The sequence below is a fragment of the Dunckerocampus dactyliophorus genome, chromosome 9 (genome assembly GCF_027744805.1).
Source record: "Dunckerocampus dactyliophorus isolate RoL2022-P2 chromosome 9, RoL_Ddac_1.1, whole genome shotgun sequence".
NCBI classification, from domain to species: domain Eukaryota; kingdom Metazoa; phylum Chordata; class Actinopteri; order Syngnathiformes; family Syngnathidae; genus Dunckerocampus; species Dunckerocampus dactyliophorus.
Window position 1 is genome coordinate 5,039,227 of NC_072827.1, and position 6,263 is coordinate 5,045,489.

General features: G+C 52.5%; 1 pseudogene; it reads right to left on the reverse strand.

The window, feature by feature from the left end:
- Window positions 1-3,463: 3,463 nt before the first annotated feature.
- On the reverse strand, window positions 3,464-5,811 carry LOC129187274 (uncharacterized; annotated as a pseudogene).
- Window positions 5,812-6,263: the final 452 nt, after the last annotated feature.

Here is a 6,263-nt window from a genome sequence, read left to right on the forward strand (position 1 = left end):
TCCGGGCAGATCGGAGGTAGGCCAAGTTTTTATGATCTGTGTGTACAACAAATGGGACCTCCGAGCCCTCCAGCCAGTGTCTCCACTTCTGCAGCGCCAAGACGACCGCCAACAGCTCCCTGTTGCCAATATCGTAATTACGTTCTGCTTGGGTCAGGCGGCGTGAGAAGAAGGCGCAGGGGTGCAGCTCGTGATCGATGGTGGAGCGCTGGGAGAGGACGGCCCCGACGCCGGTATCGGAAGCGTCGACCTCGACAACAAAAGGAGAGTGAGGGTTAGGGTGAGCAAGAACCGGAGCAGAGGTGAAATAGGACTTAAGCTTCTCAAAGGCGGAGTTAGCGTCTGGGGTCCACATAAACTGAACTTTAGTAGATGTGAGCCTGGTCAAAGGTTCTGCAACCCGACTGAAATTCCGAATTAAATGACGGTAAAAATTTGCGAAGCCCAGAAACCTTTGAAGGTGCTTACGTGATGTAGGAGTGGGCCAGTCAACCACTGCCTGGATCTTGGCAGGATCGGCTTGGAGTTGCCCCTTCTCCACAATGAACCCCAGAAAAGAAACGGATGAAGAGTGAAAAGTGCACTTTTCAGCCTTAACAAAAAGCTTGTTCTCGCGAAGTCTTTGGAGGACTAACCGGACCTGCTGAATGTGTTCTTCGAGAGAAGTGGAAAAAATTAAAATGTCATCTAAATACGCAAAAACAAAACGTCCAAGCATATCACGGAGGACATGGTTTATGAGACCCTGGAAAACTGCGGGAGCATTCGTGAGGCCAAAAGGCATAACCAAATATTCAAAATGACCCAATGGTGTGTTAAAGGCAGTCTTCCACTCATCCCCCTCGCGGATGCGGAAGAGGTGGTAAGCATTGCGGAGGTCAAGCTTGGTGAAAAAATTTGCAGAATGCAGAGAGTTAAATGCGGAATCTAATAAAGGAAGTGGATATTTGTTTTTAACTGTGATATTATTAAGGGCGCGATAATCAATGCAGGGGCGGAGTGACTTGTCCTTCTTTTCAACGAAAAAGAAACCAGTGGCAAGTGGTGAGGAGGAGGGGCGGATAAGACCGGAGGCAAGTGAGGAGGAGATGTATTCTTCAAGTGCCTCTCTTTCAGGTTTAGAAACATTATACAGGCGTGAGGAAGGGAGAACCGCACCCGGGTGGAGATTAATACAGCAATCATAAGGGTGGTGGGGGGGGAGTGATGTGGCTTTATCTTTACTGAAAACCTCTCTGAGATCATGATACATGTTAGGAACCAAGGTGAGGTCGATACTTTCCTGCGAGGAGGCGCACACCCCCTTGCAACAGTGCGTGTGGCAAAACACGCTCCAACTAACAATGGCAGGTCTGGCCCAATCTATGTGCGGATTGTGTCTGCCTAACCATGTAAGCCCCAGCACCACGGGAGCAGAGCGCGAGGGGATGACAAAAAATGTCATAATTTCACGGTGATTACCAGCCAGATGGAGCGAGAGGGGGCGTGTCTTGTGAGTGACATTAGCCAGGTGACGCCCATCCAGGGAACGAACCACTTTAGCTGTTGCTAGCGGAACTACAGGTATAGCGGAATTAGCAACGAAAAACTCGTCAATAAAACAATCGTCCGAGCCTGAGTCAATAAAAGCATCGATATCGACATTGATATCAGACCATGCGAGTGTACCTGGCAGATGCAATCGGGTGGCCGCTGGAGCAGCAGGAGGCGGCTGCGTAGTCTGTGAGTCCATCGGCGAACTAGGATGAAACGAGGTGGAGGTCTGGAAGCGTTGGTGGCCAGGACGAATGGGGCAGAGGGAGATGGTGTGGTCCGCTTGTCCGCAGTAGATGCAGAGGTGAAGCCGCATGCGCCGCCTCCTCTCTGCTGGGGTGAGACGGTGCCCACCGAGCTGCATGGGCTCCTCCGGCGCCAGCAATGGCGTGGTTCCCGTGGTGGATGGCGGCCGGTTGTAGAGAGGGCGCTCTTCGAAAAGGTTCCGGTCGTAACCTGGTGCTGCTCGACGGGACAGGCGGTCCTGCTCCCGGTGGCCCAAACGCTTCTCTATTCGCACGGCCAGAGCGATCAGTTCGTCGAGATTCCCCGGAGTCTCCAGAGGGATCACGTGGTCCCTTATCCGCTCAGCGAGTCCGTCAGCGAACACATCCAACAGCGCGGAGGGGTTCCAGTCGCTCTCCGCCGCGAGCGCACGGAACTCGATTGCGTAATCCGATATGCTGCGGCGACCTTGGCGCAGCCTCAGGGTTGATTCCGCTGGAATATCTGCTCCAGGGATTTGGCAAACGCGGAGAAGGAAGAACAGATGGCCGATCGCCGGCTCCATTCTGCCATAGCCCAGGCCGCCGCCTTGCCGGTGAGATGCGACGTGGCGAAGGCTACGCGAGCGCGCTCCGAGTGGAAAGCGGCCGCTTGCAGCTCGAAATGCAACTCGCATTGGGTCAGGAAGGTGCGCACGTCCCCAGAGTCCCCGGAGAATCGCTCTGGCTTAGAAAGCTGGGGGCACACGACCGCCGAGCTGGACTCGGGGACAGGAAGGGGCGCATGATCCGGAGCGACATCAGCGGCTTGTGGTAGAGTGAGAGCCGGGTGACCCTGGAGGGCGTACAGCACAGCGTTGAGCTGCGACTCAAGTGCGGCCATACGAGCGTCTTGTCGCTCGGCCAACCCCTGCACACTGGCTCCAAGTGCACCGAACTGCTCCTCTTGCTTGGTGAGACGCATCGCTTGGAGACGAAGTGATTTCTTAAGGGGGTCCGTGTCACCAGGTTCCATATTATGGCCGGATTATTCTGTCACGGTGCGGTTAGGTGCCGGTCTGGGAACCCCAAATGCAGAGGCTGGAGGCAGGTAGGTGAGCACAGAATTTATTCTGTTCCAGAATTCACAACGTAAAGCGATGGTGACAAAACAGGTTCACCATGAAAAAATAGAACACAAATAATGCCTGTTGGAGGCAGGGTCTGCTGAGCGCTAGCAAGAGACTGGAAACAGTACGAGGCTGAGGGACACACACGGCTGGAACGGGGTGTAGCGAAGGAATAATCCGGCGTTCTCCAGCTGTCCGTAGTCAGCCTAAGTAGTGGCGTAGGCACTCAATTACAGGTGCGTTCAGCAGCTCCGCCTCCAGCCAGGAACTAAGGATCTGGACAGAAACACAGAAAAGGCACGGGAGACGGGGGCAACCAGAAAGAGCCCGTGGAACGTGACATCTATGCCGCTTCTCCTCATTAGGGTCGCGGGGGCATGCTGGAGCCTCTCCCAGCTGACTTTGGGCGACAGGCGGGGTACACCCTGGACTGGTCGCCAGCCAATCGCAGGGCATTTTTCATATTATATATTGAAAAAAATAATAACAGGGCTTTAATATTTTACAACATACTTGAAAGAAACATCTCCTGGATGCACTGGGACGCATCATCAGTGATGTATCCTGGGCTCATTGGGTGTTTCGGGTCTCGCAACATCAGACACCCACCCCCTGGTGACCCAGTCGGGGTTGATCATGCCTCGGCTTGCGTCCCAGTAGCAACCCACGGATCTGCCCTTCTGAGCCACAGCCACCTTGTGGCTTTCTCTGCAGCTTCGCTTGCGGATTTGATGGCCCTCTTCTTGGCCGCACCTGTTATACCCAGATGGCCTAGGACTTTGCAGAGAGAACGTCCTGCAAAGCCTCTACAGCCAACTTCTATTGGCTCGTAAAATGTCCTCCAGCCCTTTCTCCTGCACTCCTCCACCAGTTCCTGGTACTTGGCACGTTTCCTTTCGTTGGCTTCCTCAATACGCTCTTCCCAGGGCACTGTCAGTTCCAGCATGATCAGATGTTTTGAAGCCTCTGAGGTAATGATCATGTCTGGTCGGAGAGACGTTGGTGCGATGTGCTGGGGGAACCTCAGTTGTTTTCCCAGGTCAACGTGCAAGCGCTAATCAGTGGCTGAGTGGAGGAGTCCTGATGTACTCTGTGGACATGCCCGGGGTCTCTCTCCAGCTTTGATGAAGGGATCTGCCTTGATTGGAGCATGGTGTTTTTTGCTGGTGCTGATGGCCGAGGCTATGCTTTCAGCAACTGCTTTCAGAACCTGTTCATGGCACCAGCGGTAGCGACCATCAGCCAGGGACTTTGGACAGCTGCTTAGGAGATGTTCCAGGCAGCCTCTCTTTCTTCCCCCACACATGGAGGTTCGCTGGTGTCGGGAGGGCGTCGTAGACTGCCTGCACAAGGAACCGGATTCGGTGGAAACCTGCCTGCATGATGTTTGACCAGGTGACTTTACGTTGCAACGTGCTCTCCCATCTTGTCCAGGCCCCTTGCTGCCGGAGTCCCACTACCCTGCTCACTTGCTCTTCCTCCACGCCTGCTCAAACCTCTTCCTGGAGTAGATGGTGTCTCTCCTTTCCCCGAGCCTGGCTCACTTGGGTCTTTGGGAAGTAGCCCAGGCTTGCTCTCCCTGTTGCCAAGGCCCCTACCAGCGCTTTTTGCCTGAGGCGTGACTCTGCCACCTCCACTGATTTCTCTGCCCTCCACTTCCTTCCTGTCCTCACTACGATCCTAGCTGATGACACCTTTCTGTCCCTGGAATCGCTATACTGGAGGGCTTCTCTTGTACGTACCACCTTGAATTCTTCAATGAACCCACTGAAGAGTAGCTGGAGGGTGTTACTTGTCCCGTACAGGGCAGCGCTGTTGAGGCTACGCGGAAAGCCCAGCCACTTCCGAAGAAAGCCGCTGATCTTCCTTTCGAAGGATTCCACAGTTGTGACAGGGACTGCGTAGACGAGGAGAGGCCACAAGACTCTGGGCAGAATGGAGTGCTGGTAGATCCAGGCTTTAAATCTACCAGGCAGGCCGGACTTGTCCACTTCAGTGAGCCACGCCCCTAGTTGTTCGCCAGTGTCCTGTATGGCAGCAGAATCTTTCAGGCTCTAGTCAAAGAACTTCCCTAGGCTCTTGACTGGTTGCTCTGTGATGGATGGGATTGCAGACCCAGAGATAGAAAACCGGAACTTGTCCATCACTTAACCACCATGTTCATCGCCAATGCGAAAAGGGTAACAGAGATGGTACAACTGGTAATTATTCCTTTCCCAAGGTGATGCCAGTCTGATGTTCCTGACCCAGAAGTGAACCTGAGCCTGAAGTTGGAGTTATAATCCAAAATCAGGAGCTTGATCTTGCTGGGAACATGGTGGAGGTGTAGGGCAAGCTCCACTAGTTTGTGTGGGATGGACCCGAAGGCGTTTGTCAGGTCCAACCACAACACAGTAAGGTCACCTCTGTTCTCTCGGGCCTCTCTGATGAGCTGTGTCACTACTCCGGTGTGCTCTAGGCAGCCAGGGGCTCCAGGAATCCCCCCCTTCTGCACTGAAGTGTCGATGTAGTAGGAACTTGGTCAGTCTTTCTGAGACAATGCTGAAAAACACCTTCCCTTCCACACTTAATAGTGAGATTGTCCGAAACTGGTTGATGTTTTTCGAGTCCTTCTCCTTGGGAATCCAAACTCCTTCTGCACACCTCCACTGGTCGGCCACTCTCCCTTCGCCAGATCACCTTCAGAGTCTTCCACAGGTGCTGGAGAAGCACTGGGCAGCGCTTGTAGACGAGGTACGGTATACCGCTGGGGCCTGGGGAAGATGCTGAGCGGGCTCCTTGACAACCTCTTCAACCTCCTTCAGGCTAGGCTCCGTCAACTTGAACTCTGCTGTCGGTGGGGCAGGGCAGGTGAGCGCTTTGTTGGGTCCTAGATCTTGTTCCCTCAGTGGGTCACTCAAGGTGTCCTGGAGGAAGTGGTTTGCTTCTTCTCTTGAGCACTCCATATATATATATATATATATATATATATATACAGTATATATATATATATATATACAGTGGTATGAAAAAGTATCTGAACCTTTTGGAATTTCTCACATTTCTGCATAAAATCACCATCAAATGTGATCTGATCTTTGTCAAGATCACACAGATGAAAAAACTTTGTCTGCTTTAACTAAAACCACCCAAACATTTATAGGTTTTTATATTTTAATGAGGATGGCATGCAAACAATGACAGAAGGGGGAGGAATAAGTAACTGAACCCTCTGCCTAAGGAGACTTAAAGAGCAATTGAAACCAATTTTTACCAATATATTTACCAGATATTTAATATTTTGTGGCCCCCCCTTTGGCAGCAATTACTTCAACCAGACACTTCCTGTAGCTGCAGATCAGTCCGGCACGTCGATCAGGACTAACCTTGGCCCATTCTTTTCTACAAAACTGCTGTA